The following is a 13,089-nucleotide window of genomic DNA, read 5'->3' as shown; positions in this document are numbered from 1 at the left end:
TGTACTTTGAATTATTGAAGGTTGAAAATTTATAGTAAAATTATTGACATTTCTTACATATTCAGATGATTGTATTGTTCAAATAGTTTTTTTCCTTCAATTCATTAATTTCCATTGTATTCATATACATAGGCCTATATTTTTCATTTTTTTTGCATATTATTGTCCTTATGTTATCTTGTGTGTGTCATAATTCCTCAGGAAAAATTTTATCGTGCCTGATATACGCGTACTTTTTTCTTATAATTGTCATTACTGATGGGTGTGATTTGAGGTTGGCAGCTCTGTATTCTTTAGCTCTTTCGAAAACACAACTCTCGGCATTTTATACGTTTATCCACAGAGACCACGTTAATGTGACCAACATGCCACAAAAACTTTAACGGAAAACAATCATAGAATGCGGAAGAGATACATATTGCATCCACTCGGAAGTAAAGAACTTAAACTCAACAGACACGCACTCATGAAAATAAAATCATAGAACATTTCGACACTCGTAACTACCAACGCCATCAGTGATTTGTCCACCAGTAGCTAAAGTGATGATGTTTATTGCCAAACTCTACTCTATGGGTGCTAGAGAAAAACAAAAAGCAAAGATGGTGTCTCACATATAACCTCTTGGAATAATAAACGTTTTGTGCAGGTTCCAGAATGATTCAACGTGATTTTTCGCAATAAAAAAAAAGGTTAATTTCGCGCAAATATCGCGATTTCATCATATTTCGTGAAAAACTATGGATTTCGTGCATCACAGCAAATTTCGTTAAAACGAAATGCAGTATATTAACGTCTTATCACTACCAAGTAAGGTTATTTGTATTACACATAATATGCAAGTGATTTTTTTAAATTTTCGTGATTTCGTTATTAACAAAATTTGACTACCCCTATGTATCCGTATTCCGTAGAGGCCATGACAGTTTGTTACTCAATGGATGAATCAATGGCAGACAGTGTTTACTTACTGTTGACACAGGAGCATCGGCATCTATTATTCGCACAGATATTGTAAATAGAGAAAAACTGAAGAGAACACCCATTCCATACAGACTCAAAACAGCAACAGGCAACACCTCACCTGTGCATGGACAGTTGGATCTGGAGTTAAGGATTGGAACTTGGACATTATCACAGTCCTTTCTTGTTGCTGATATCACTGATGAGATAATATTAGGAATAGACATCATGAATCCATACGGATTCGTTATTGACATGGAAGGACAGGTACTGCGTATTAAATATGAAGAGGTGGCTTTGTTTACTCCCAAACAATTAGAAGTTCCTGTAATGCAAGTGGTAGTTAGCGAAACTGTTTCAAATCCAGCAAATCATGAGAAAATAATAGCAGCTATGATTACGGGAGACCCTAGGGGCAACATGAGCTACCTGATAGAGCCAGATATGAAGTTAGGATTGAAGACACTCCTGGTCGCTCAAAGCATTGCAAGATGCGGCGAGGTTGTACCAGTCAGGGTGGCCAACCTTGACTCTTGAACAAAGGTTCTTAAACCAGGGGACCCAATAGCTAGCTGCGAACCAGCCACTTGGGTAGGCCAATGAGTGTCTTCCTCACCTGCTAGACATGATGTGCAAACACTGAACCCGAATCTAGAGCAACTACTAAGGCAATGCCAAAATAATCTGACAGATGGGGAAATAGAAGAAGTAGCAGCTTTTCTGGTAAACAAACAGGATGTATTTTCCTCAGGGGATACTGACCTTGGGAGAACAAGCCTGGTCTATCATCGCATCAACACAGGTGATGCAGAGCCGATCCGACAGGCACCACGACGGCTGCCTCTAGCCAAACAGGAAGAAGCTGAGAAGTTGATAGCGGGTATGATGGAAGGTGGTGTAATAGATCCATCAGCAAGTCCTTGGGTTTCCCCAGTTGTTTTAGTGGCGAAGATGGCCAACTGAGGTTTTTTGTGGACTACCGGAAGCTGAATGACATCACCAAAAAGGACAGCTACCCCCTCCCACGTATCAATGACACACTTGATACACTCTCTGGCACCAGATGGTTCTCTACATTGGACCTGAAGAGTGGTTACTGGCAAGTGGAGCTACACCCAGAGGATAAGGAGAAGACTGCTTTTACGAAAGGTAGTGGTCTGTTCCAGTTCACTGTGTTACGATTCAGGTTATGTAATGCTCCTGCAACTTTTGAGAGATTGGTGGAGCTTGTCCTGCATGGCTTGACTTGGAAAACATGCCTAGTATATCTGGACGACATTATGGTAGTAGGTAATACAGTGAAGGAACATTTGCAAAATCTCCAGGATGTATTCGACAGGCTTCGCCATGCCCAAGTTAAGTTAAGTTCTAAGAAGTGCTTCTTGTTCCAGCTTGAGGTAACATTCCTTGGGCATATTGTATCGCAGGATGGAGTGCGAACAGATCCTAAGAAGATCCATTCTGTTATGGAGTGGCCTCAACCTAAGAACAAGCATGAAGTAAGAATTTTCCTGGGACTCTGTACTTACAACATATGGTTTGTGCCCGGGTTCTCGACAATCGCAAAACCACTGCATCAGCTGACCGAGGACAAGAGACAATTTATCTGGACCTCAGCATGCGAGACTGCGTTTCAATACCTCAAGAAATCCCTGTGTTCTAGCCCCATACTTGCCTACCCCCATCTACATGGACATCCTCGACACAGATGCGAGCGGAGATGGTTTGGGCGCTGTCCTGTCCCAGGTTCAGGGTGGAAATGAACGACTAATAGCATACTACAGCAAAGTTTTGTCTAAGCCTGAACGCAACTATTGTGTCACAAGACGAGAACTCTTGGCTGTAGTAAAGTCTTTGCAACATTTCCACAAATATTTATATGGGAGAAAATTTTTTTTACGCACTGACCATGCCGCATTTAAGTGGCTACTACAGTTCAAGAATCCAGAAGGACAACTTGCTTGGTGGATTGAACAGATACAGCAATATGATTGTCGGATAGAACACAGGAAAGGCCGAATTCACAGCAATGCTGATGCCCTCTTCCGAAGGCCATGCAAGGTAGACTGTAACCATTGCAACAGGGCAGAGAAAAATGAGGGGATAGAAGATATTCGGCGAACAACGATAACTAACGGGGAAGAAAAATAGGACAGTACCAGCTTGAAGGCAGCGCAGCGGCAAGATCCTGACCTGGCACCTATCATAGAGAGTGGTGCTTTACGTCCAAAATGGCATGAAATCTCCAGTGACCGAAGGGCGGTGAAAGCTTACTGGGCATAGTGGGATTCCTTGAGAATTGTGGATGGGCTACTAATGAGGGCATGGAGATTCCAAATGGAAAAGTAGTTACCATGCAACTACTCCTTCCTAAGAGTCTAGTGGCAGAGGTGTTGAAGGAAATTCATGATGGTACCTCTGGTGGTCATCTAGGGGTAAACAAAACTCTAGCCAAGACCCGTCAACGCTTCTATTGGTTGAGGTGTCACTAGGATGTGGAGGCTTGGTGTAGACAATGCGAAGCATGCTCGGCTAAAAAGGGGCCACAACATTGGGAAAATGTGGGCATACAATGTAGGGGCCCCCTTTGAGAGTATAGCCATCGACATTGCTGGACCATTTGCCAAGACTAAAGATGGTAACCGGTATATTCTGGTAGCAATGGATTACTTCATCAAGTGGCCAGAGGCTTATGCACCTCCTAATCAAGAAGCCTCCACCGTTGCAGATGCGATAGTCAACCACTTCATTTGCAGATTTGGGGTACCAATGGAGCTCCACTCATCACAAGTCCCCAATTTCGAGTCAACAATATTTCAGGAGGTGTGTCGGTTACTGGGAATAAATAAAACCAAGACTACAGCCCTACATCCTTAGACCGATGACATGGTGGAGAGGTTCAACAGAACTCTAGAGGAACACCTTGCCAAAGTAGTGGCCGAGCATCAACAGGATTGGGATCAACACATCCAGTTGTTCCTGATGGCATATAGATCTTCCATCCATGACTCCACTGGGCAGACCCCTGTGTTTGGACAGGAGTTGAGGCTGCCCTGTGATGTCAAGTTCGGTCGTCCGGGCAAGGAGCTAACCAGCACCACTGAATATGTAAATCATCTAGAGGAGCGAGTTTCACTTGTACACGAGGAGGCCTGCAGGAATCTTAGATTAGCGACGAATCGAATGAAGACTAGGTAGGGGAGAGTAGGGTATAACGGGGTACTTAGTATAAATCGCTATAATTTATTGTTTTAATATTGCTGTATCTGTCTGAAACCATCAGCATGCGTAGATTAGAATGTGAGTTTAATTCTGCAACTAGTACCGTGTCTTCTGAAATATTATGAGCTAGAAGAAACGTGGTACCCTCATCAGCTGCCAGCTGGTGTAGGGTCCGAATGGCGAGGAACGGTGAAGGCGATAACCCACATGTTACAGTTTTCAGCTGAAAAACCGATAGTGAAAGAGAGGGATCAGTACGCCAGAAGATCTGCTGATATGGCCTGTCCTCTTCGTGGATCAATATTTGACGGTACATTTGTCTTATGTCACAGGAAAAGGCCACACTGTACAGCCTGAATCTTAAAATAACCTCACATATATCATTCTGTAACTTTGGTCCAGTAAGCAATATGTCATTCAATGACACTCCATTTGAAGTTTTAGAGCTCCCATCGAAAACCACCCGTAATTTAGTAGTAGAGCTGGACATTTTTAACACACCATGATGAGGGATGACACAACTGGAATGTCTTTGATCCTCCCGACCCTGGGTTGAATAGCGATAAGGTTCCATATGCCCGGAAGCAATGTAATCGTCCATGAACTCTTGGTACATGCTCTTCATAGCGGGTTGGGCTGCTAATTTTCTTTCTAAAGCATAGAATCTGTTTTCAGCACGAACACGAGAATTACCAAGAGGTTGTGCTTGAGGGTTCGAAGGAAGCCGGACCTTGTATCTACCAGACTCATCTCGTGAGTGTGTGGTTGCGAAGTGGGTTTCACAATAATCCTCAGTTGGTTGTTTTGACGTCACACTAGGTGGTTCCTCCGTTTCCCAGAATTGCTTCAGGGTGAGCTCAAGAGAACTGTCTAATCCTACAAACATGGATACAAGCCCCAAATCCGGAGTCGCATGCAGTTCAGGGTATTCACCCAGAAGCATCCATCCAAGTTTGGACTCAAGTACAACAGGCATGTGGTCACCTAAATCCACGTGCCCACTCATGCAGACCTGCGCATATACATCGGCACCCAGTAGTATATCAACAGGACCAGGCTTATCAAAATGAGGATCTGCCAATGCTAGGGAACCTAACCGAGAACGAACGCATGGATCAACTGTCGTTCGTGGTAGGCTATTTGTGATCTTGGATACAACATACAGCGAGTGGTTGAATGTACAGTTTGATTTTACTGATGACTGAAGTGTACACTCAATAATTCCAGTCAATTGGACTGCTCCTTGAGATAATCCAAACACCCTTTCTTTGACCTTCTGGATAGGCACCGACAGAATCTTAGCAGCCGGCTCAGTAATGAATAATGCTTGGGCAGCATTGTCCATAAGACAACGCATCACGTGGGGACGATTATCTGAATCATAAACAATAACCAAGGCAGTGGACAGTAAAACGGAAGTGCGACCTTGAGCTGACGAGACACCGAAAAATTGTTCAGAGGCCTTGTGAATACCATCTGAACTCTGGTTTTGACCTTCAACATCAGTCTGACCATCAATGTGAAGCAATGTATGATGCTTCTGTTTACATCGGAAACAAGTTTGTGTTGACAAGCAAGAGGCTACCGCATGAGACGTTCCAAGACAATTAAAACAGAGTTTCTTGTGTCGTGCAATCACACTTCTGTCTGATAATGAAGAATTGACAAAATCAGGACATCGATAAATAGAATGACATGTTTGCTGGCAAACCACACAAGGCCTTGGCAGTTGGGGTTCAGAACTGGCAACAAATACAGATTTAGGTGGGTGGGAAGAGTAGTATGGTTTGAACTGGTTTGTTCGATGTGTTGTTTGACCGGTACCAGGCCGGGTCCCTGCATCACCTGCACAGTCCATGGTGGAGACCCTTGCTTGGAGAAAATCTATCACTTCCGATACCTTGGGTATTGTGTCGTTACGCCCTGCACGAGAAGTTTCAAACTTTGTGCGAATTTCCAAATATAACTTTCTTATGAGGATAATAGCAAGCAGTGGATTATCTGTAGTGATGTCACAGTCTAAGCCCTTCAAGGCTCGAGCATTTTCGTTGAAGGTATTTACGAAATGCCGCAACGATTTCAGATTAGCTGTGTTCACAGGGGGTAAGTCAAGGATCCTGTTTATGTACAATGTTGTTAATTTTCTGATATTATGATACTGATTGGTCAGCAGTTCCCAAGCTACAGAATAGTTTTCTGACGTAATAGGGAGATTTCTCTCAACTTGCAACAGCCCACCAAATACTGAAATTTCTCAACATCTGCCAATGAGTTGTTACCATGAATGGACGCCTGATAGAGTTGAGAAAACATGGGCCATTCCTCCCACTGTCCCGAAAATACGGGCATATTAATTTTCGGAAGTCTTACTTTCACAGGACTATCAGCTCCAGGTGGACTAGGTTCACTTTGCACAACATGTCGAGTGAGGAAGGAATTAAAACAAGGCAACGTGTTTCAGACAACAAGGTGAAAAAACTATCATGTTTCGCAGAAAGGACGCTTTCATCAAACTCCTCGGGAAGAGGATCTGACTGTAAGAATTCGTTGCACAGAGCATTGACAGCCGCTTCAACGGTGTCTAGTTGATGACCCAAAGCGTTAATATTATGCACAGCCTCAATAGTGACATCAGGAGGTGCTATTATTGCCCGAATCCTTTCACTTATGCGCTTTAACTGAGTTTCCTGAAGATTGAACCTGAGCACAAATGCTTTGAAACCCATTTCAAAGTGAGAAATACGAGGATGCCAAACGTAATACCGTATGCCTAACGGCCGCAACGAACAATGACCGAGATCGACTCCAGCACAAAATTACACACAAGGTTAGGTTACATCCGCACGTCTTGGATACAGAAAATATGGCACCGTTAATCTGCTTTTCACAAAAAAAAAACCTTGATGAAGACTTCAACAGAAAAAGACAACTAAAGTACTCACCCACGTGTCCGATACTACTATGCGTGAAATATGCACTCAACCAATTTTGACCCAAACCTGAAAACGTGTCATCTCCACAACATATTTTTATTTTATTTGAAGAAGATATTTGAGAAATGTTTTGTGTTCTAGCGAGATGTAGCTTTGAGCGGATTCCAAGGCGATGACGCAGCTTCAGGCGATGACGCAGATTCACCCGCAAGCACGATTTGAAACATAATTAACGTTGCACACGGAGACCAAATAACACACCAACTTGAGTTCGGTAACTTAATCGTGCGATGATCCGGCCCGGAGGACCAAAAATGTTATGTATATACTTAAAAACTGTGCCAGATCACCAACAAAGTTACCAAGCAGCTTACCGCGGCGCCATCTTGAAGTCCACTGCTCTACCAACGGACAGTGTTGCCAGATGACTAGGCCTACTTGTAGTAGTATTATCCATCTGCCGAATCCCACGGTAAGAACACGTGTATTATTTTACCGAACAGTGTCATTTCCACTCGGTTCTGAAGGCCTGGAGTTAGCTCGGTCAGTTGTTGCCGCTGGCTGAAACATTCAATCTGTGAAGATACTTGTATCAAGGGGAAATATTCCAGTTCGGAAACCATTTACCGCAGTTTCCATAGAAGCGGCCTTCATAAATGCAGCCCCATAGAGTTTCCCGATCTGGTTAATTGTAATGGGACGTCCAGGATGTAAACAAACCCATTTCCTTGCTTCTTCACTATAATACTGCATCAGTGGGGACATGAAGGAAACATCTAAGGGCTGCAACCTATGGGTGCAGTGTGGGGGGAAACACAATAGGACGACATGGTTTTTTCGAGCCATTTCAATTAGTTCCAGGCTCTTTGTGTGAGTAGCATGCCCGTCGAGGAGCAATAGAACTGGGTCTGACTCTGATGGCTTTGTGAAAGCAATGAAATGCTGAAGCCATTTTATGAATAGATCTTTCTGCATCCACCCACTTGGATGGAACTCAGCTGTGCTCTCTGGGGGAGCATCATCTAATAGCTCTGGCTTGGCTCGCACCCTTGGGAATATAAACATGCTTGGCATATAAGTTCCAGCTGCATTCATGCAAATTACTGCAGTTACTAGTGTTCCCCGTTCAGCTGAAACCAAAGTACCTTACTGTCGTTTCCCACGCAGTGCAAGAACTTTAGATAGCTTTGTTGGAACTGTAGTGATCCCGGTCTCGTCAACATTAAACACTCTCCCTGCAGTAAAATTATATTTATCATACAGCGAGGTCAGGAGATCAAAAAACTGTAGCGGTTTGAACTGTGCGCGCCGCATCGGCCTCCGGCACTCCGCTCCCCTCCTCCTTCTCCCTCTTTTCCCCTCCCCCCTCTTAGTGGTTGTACTATGTCTACTTGTTCACCCCCCCCCCCCTCCTTGATTGGCGCATGCGCGCGCTGCGCCGCGATGTTATAAAAGGAGCTGCAAATTGGTCAGGAGCCTCTTTCTTTCTTGATTTTAGTCAGGCTTGGTTGTCAGCTGTTGTAATCTACGAGCATGTAGTCGGTTAGGTTCAGTTTTGAACTACGTGGGTGTGCGACCTCAGGGGAAAATGTAAGTTGGTTTGAGTTGTGTGTGAGGCGGTGGCCCTTACCTTAATGTAGTCATTTATTCTAAAATTGGTTTGTCCAAATTCCTTTTCGGCCGCCACCTTGAAAATTGTTTAGTTTGAATTAACGCATTAATGTAACTTCACTGTCAACTTGGTTTTTATTGGTAACTGTCTCCCCCTGAGACGTTGTGGCATGTATTTGATTAATTCTCATTAATGTAAATTCCTTGGGTAATTGTAACTGCACTTTGCAGTAGTTCTGACACACGTAATTATTAAAGTATTTTCTTAATCGTAACTGCACTTCGCAGTAGTTTTGTACAACGTAATGAATATAACATCCATCTGTTATTTTTTAATTGTAACTGCACCTTACAGCAGTAGTTTGAAAAATGTAAAAATGTTTGGATTTAACTGCATACTTGCCACTGCCTTTGCTTCGCGCGTTGTATAATGGGATCGCTTACGGTGTAGCTGGCTTACCTTCGAAGCCCGTTTTGACTATAATCATTGTTTTTGTATTTAGCCTTGCTTAAATTGTATTAACGTAACTTCATCAGCAACCTAATGTTATGAATTAATGTTTGAATAAAATGTCTGTGTACCAGATACCATTTACCTTGCTTACCTAAACTGCTCCATTCACGTAAACCCCAGTCCATGCCAGGTTCTGGCCTCCCATCCCAATGCTCCTAAGCTAGATAGGCTTTACAAAACATTTTCACAGATGCCTGATTAAATCCTATTGCTCGCCCTAATGATGTTGCTTCAGGTTTTCTCAGTTTAATGTATGGATGCCTTTGCAGAAAGGCATAAAGCCAATCCTTCCCAGCCATTTTTGAGTCTTTGTTAAAGTTATTGGTAATATTATTCTTATCCGCTAGCTCGAAAGCAAGAGCACGCAGTTCATTCATAGTAATACCAAACAATCTGTTTTCCATTTCCACAATATGATCGACAAGTTCTTTCTCTTGAGCTGATGTGAACACAGGAAACTTTCCCATTCCTGCAAACAAATATGTCCCAAAACCGTAAGAAACAACCTCAAAATATTAAGTAACTGCAATCTTTATAAATGTTTATGCTTTGTCAAAAATGTTGAAAGCGTTAGCCCCTAGTTTTCTTCCCATGCTCTCAGCGAACCCTAATAAAAGTTTTGAATGTATAAATCTACAGCACTGGTGCCCTAGTCATCAATACCTACTACCCTTGTTATTAAAACAATGATGTTATGCAAGAAGGTATTTAAAAAAACATTTATAAAGCTGCAATTATATGTATTTTATAATTGAATTTGTACCAAATTTTAACACACCTTTTTTCCCCGCATTGGTTAAAGAGCCTGAAATTCGGGCCTTTTTAACTCTTGCTTCCAGTGTACTTTGTGGAACACAATATGTCTTTGCAGCCTTCGTATATCCCGTCGTACCGCCTATGACTTCACTGACAGCTATTTCCATACTATCCTCTGGCCAGGACTGCCTCTTAGTCTTTCTGGTATAACTTCTACCCATCGTTATACCTGTTAAAATAGAAAAGAAAACGTTAAATCTATTATAATGATAACTCATGAACTTCATAAGTAATTTTATTAAGTTAATAATGTCTCTTAGCTAGTTCGTTCTTGTGTTTATATATATATATATCTATCTGTGTGTGTGTGTGTGCACACACACTCTATCTCTCTTTCAAGAGTTGCATTGCATTAATATTTTATAAATAGCATACATCACTTTATTTATAAAAATAGAAAAAAAAAATTATTAAGTCAAATTACAATTTAATTACATGGGCCTACAAATTTTTACGTTTCCAATTTTTTTCTCACCGATACATGACTTTTGGGTAACTGTATAAATGTACTGTAGGTAACTCTGTATAACATTTAGTATGCATAACGAAACTGTTTTTTATTTTAAATGTCATTTGCACAATTGATCGAAAAGATGGTTGGGCAGAACGGGGTACTACCCCGTTTTACCCATTACCTGTGTACCCTGTTTTACCCTACATGCAGGTTCTCAAGCAAAAACGACAACAGAAAATCTTAACACCAGTCAATTACATCGGTTACTATGGCACAACATAGCAAATATAATACTTTACTTGAATACAACTTACCATTAAATATATCTGCAACCACTGATTAAATATTGTATAGCCAATACACACTAAACATTTTAGTGAAACATCATAAATTTGTAATTTCCATTATTACGCATGAAAGACTACTGTGCGACACTTCATACTACCTCACTCTAGTGACGACGTGTAGAGGAGTAACTTACCAAACGTACACACAGATAGCAGCACGTGTACGGAAAATAACAGTGGTACCCCGTTCTACCCAACTACCCTGTTTTACCCAACTCTCCCCTATGACCTGAAATCCAATTCATCCGGATTCCAGAAGGGTGATTTAGTGTGGTTGTATAACCCACAACGAAGAAAGGGCAGGTGCCCTAAACTTCAAGCATCGTGGGAAGGCCCCTATGAGGTCTTAAAGCACCTAAATGATGTGGTTTACAGGATCCAGAGAGGAAAGAGGGGACGTATGAAAGTGGTACATTTGGACCGCTTGAGGGAATATGCTGGAAGGGATGCGTTAACTGTTCGGGACGAACATGTTAAAGGAGGGGGCAATGTTACGAATGTTAGCAGGGCTGCGGCGCGCAGGTGCACACCGTAACATGAGATGTGCCGTGCACACCTGGGTCGCCGCTCTATCTCCCTCCAGCCCTCCGCTCCCCCCGCGCAGCACTGTTAGTTTGACATACGAAACCTGCCAGTTGTTGTGTTGCGCGAGCCGCCGACACGTGTTTTCGAGAGATTTCTGCCGTCTGGATGGCTCGGAGTGACGCGACGGGTCCCGGCCGCTCTCGTGAGTTCTGGAATTTTGCCGGGGCCTATATATATGCCCGAGGACGCCGATCGAGAGTCAGTGGAGTTCAAAGCGAAGTCGGGAGTTTTCCCGCGGCGGAGTTTCCGGGCGATAGAGCAGCGAAGTCCCTGGACAAAGGTTCCAGGGCGAAGAGTTCAGTTCCGGGCGATAGTGCCGAGGGCGTGGCAGAGTTCCGAGCGAAGTTCAGAGCGAGGCTTCGAGTGGGAACCCGGCGAAGGGGAAGTGCGACAGCGGCGGCGGAGTGCGGCGACGGAGTCCTGCGACGGAGGACCACGAGGGGTGCTGCGGCGAGAGTTGCGCCAGAGGTGCGACCCAGCGAGGCGTGTGGATTGTGAGAAACGAGTGACTGGAGGAAGCAACATTTTTTAAGTACAATTTATTAATTGGAATTTTTAGATTATTAGCTAGTAATGTAAATAGTGGCAATAAATAAAACTGTGTGTGATAAAAATCTTTAATTGGGCTATCCTTTACGCAGTAAATCGTAACAATATGCTCAATAGTTAGAACCGTTTTTAATTTTTTACATTATGAGTTCATTAGTCTATTTTTAGTTTATTTATTTTAATTTTAAATTGGTAACATGCCCACCGACAGCTGAGGGTATGGGAGATGGGCTCGACAAATATACGACAAGGTCAGTAGTGTTCCGTGTGCTACGTGGACACTCCACAACCGTCTGACCCAGTAGTAGTTGGGCACTACCTGAGGGGAAACCACAGCAGGTAGGCAGATCCATGCTGGCTTACACACAGAAGGCAAGTGGACCACATAGCAGCAGCGACCAAGACAAGACCAAACAAATATGGACATACACAATAACACGATTAACACAAAGAAAAAACATAAATATAGATACAATGCATCACAGTTGATATAAAAAACCGTTGAAATAACCAATATAACATGAATTGTGATTAAATTCCACATGACCTTAAAAAAAATTATTCAAGTTCCATTTTACGGTGATCCCATTTCTATTACAAAATGATTTACATAGTGCAGAATTGAACTTTATCTATTAATATTCTATGCATAATAAAGCAGATATTTTACAGGTAAATAAATCATGGAATTTAACATTAAGTATAGGAAAATATAACATAGTTCTTATGGCAAAATTGACAGGATATAATAAATTTAAAGACTCAACTGGGTAAACGTTATCTCTTGGGAATGTCTTAACAGAGTTTTCCCTTAGTTTTGTAATTGTTGGCTAGCATAAATAATTTTTATACTTATTAACTTAACATTAAAACTTTTAAAAATATATTTGAATAAAATAGATTAATTAAAACTCCATATAGTTCATGCTTTTAGGAACTTATTTTGTAAAAGTAAAAATCAATTTCCTAATCTGTCCCTGGAAATACTAAATAAAAGAAAAGGAAATATTGTAGAAAGTCAAGATTTTACTTTTTTTATATACATTTCATTATGTATGTTTGGGTAACGTACTAAGAGTATGTACAAATTGTTCT

General features: G+C 42.1%; 1 protein-coding gene across 10 annotated transcripts in view; it reads left to right on the top strand.

The window, feature by feature from the left end:
- Window positions 1-13,089, top strand: part of LOC134536607 (oocyte zinc finger protein XlCOF6-like) — a 230,691-nt gene that overhangs the window by 71,231 nt on the left and 146,371 nt on the right. The gene's annotated exons all lie outside the window — the stretch shown is intronic.

The sequence above is a fragment of the Bacillus rossius genome, chromosome 11 (assembly GCF_032445375.1).
Source record: "Bacillus rossius redtenbacheri isolate Brsri chromosome 11, Brsri_v3, whole genome shotgun sequence".
Classification (NCBI taxonomy): Eukaryota; Metazoa; Arthropoda; class Insecta; order Phasmatodea; family Bacillidae; genus Bacillus; species Bacillus rossius.
Note: the sequence above shows the minus strand (reverse complement) of the source record. Positions and strands in the feature narration are given on the sequence as shown.